The 1574-nt window shown below is 52.2% G+C and overlaps 1 protein-coding gene across 1 annotated transcript in view; it reads right to left on the bottom strand.

Annotated features, from left to right (window-relative positions):
- Window positions 1–1574, bottom strand: part of Atp6v0e1 (ATPase, H+ transporting, lysosomal 9kDa, V0 subunit e1) — a 41832-nt gene that overhangs the window by 19782 nt on the left and 20476 nt on the right. The gene's annotated exons all lie outside the window — the stretch shown is intronic.

Raw genomic sequence — 1574 nt, 5'->3', positions numbered from 1 at the left:
GGAAGGAAGGAAGGAAGGAAGGAAGGAAAGAAGGAAGGGAGGAAGGAAGAAAGGAAGGAAGAAGGAAGGAAGGAAGGAAGAAATTGCTTCAACAACTGCGGATGTACTGAGAAGACAAAACAACAAGAGAAAAACAAAAAGTTCAACCGCTACCCTGCCGGGCCTACGCTTTGATCAGCAGCCGTGTGTGGCTGCCTAGCGCCCCTCCGGTTTTGGGGTACACGTTGGCTAGTTTTTAGGCCCAAGTTCAGAATTTCAACCCCCCGAGGCCCAGGCAGCGTGACTCAAACCCCGTCCCGTCGGGGATGAGGGCGAAGCTCTGTAGTAAAAGGTGGGTTCCATTGTGCGGGCGGTCCTTGGCTTGAACCCCAAGACTACAAAACCAAGACACCCCCCCCAGAAAAAACCCTGCTCTGCGCTGTTACTGCACACTCCAACTTCCTCATCTGCCCCAAGCCCTGCGCCATCTTCCCAATAGCTCTTGCTCAATGACCTGGCAGCATGCAGCTCTTTTCTCTTTTTTTTCTGGTACTTTCCACAGCCTCCAGATGGGGGCTAGCTCCTCCCCTAGGCGGGCCCAGAAGGCTGCTTAATCCTGGCCAGGAGTCCATGACATTTTTGCCACTCCCTGCTGGCCTGAAGACAATCCTTGCTCACCCCTGGTGGCAGGCCGGCTTTCCCTTTAGGAGGAAGAAGTTTGCTTTCCTCCACCCTCTCTACCTTCTGGAACATTCCCAGCCCCGTCCCTACCCGGCATAGGAAGATCTACCAGCCAGAGGGCCCCTGCCTTAGCCACCAGGGAGGAACCTGCTCCAAGATCCCAGAGCTCCGAACTGAAGCTGGAGACCTGCTTTCCTCTCTGAAGATTAAAGTTTCAGCACAAATTAGGCCGAGGAAGAGGGGATCGTGCTAAAAAATTATAACCCATGGAAACAAAAGTTCCACGCATCTGGCCTCCCTTGAAAGAAGGAAGATAAAGTACAAGGAGTGGGCTGGGAAGGTGGCTCAGTGGTAGAGCGCTCGCCTAGCATGTATGAGGCCCTGGGTTCGATTCCTCAGTACCACAGACACAGAAAAGGCCAGAAGTGGCGCTGTGGCTCAAGTGGTAGAGCGCTAGCCTTGAGCAAAAGCAGCTCAGGGACAGCTCCCAGACCCTGAGTTCAAACCTCACAACTGACCCCTCCCAATTCCCCCACCCCCCCAAAAAAGCAAGCCAAGTGTTACTCAGCATAGAGGAACCTGGGGGCTCCTGACTCCTAGTCAGTAATTCCTTCTGTATCATTCTGCTGGTTCGGATGGACAGATGCTGAATTAGTCACGTGCTAAAAATATGCCCATTTTCCAAGAAGCAAAGGTATATTCTCATGATGCAACACTCAATTTCTAATTTCCCCCTGAAGACTCAAGTGTCGAGATTCTGGATAAACTGTAATGTAATTGAACACCAACACTTAACCTGTAGGGTCTGAGCACAGTGATGCATGCCTGTAATCCCAGTACATGGGAAGCTCAAGTTTTTTGGGGTTTTTTTTTGGGGGGGGGTCCGGTCGTGGGGCCTGAACTCTGGGCCTGGG

Source organism: Dipodomys ordii, unplaced genomic scaffold, assembly GCF_000151885.1.
Source record: "Dipodomys ordii isolate 6190 unplaced genomic scaffold, Dord_2.0 Scaffold29, whole genome shotgun sequence".
Taxonomy (NCBI): Eukaryota; Metazoa; Chordata; class Mammalia; order Rodentia; family Heteromyidae; genus Dipodomys; species Dipodomys ordii.
Note: the sequence above shows the minus strand (reverse complement) of the source record. Positions and strands in the feature narration are given on the sequence as shown.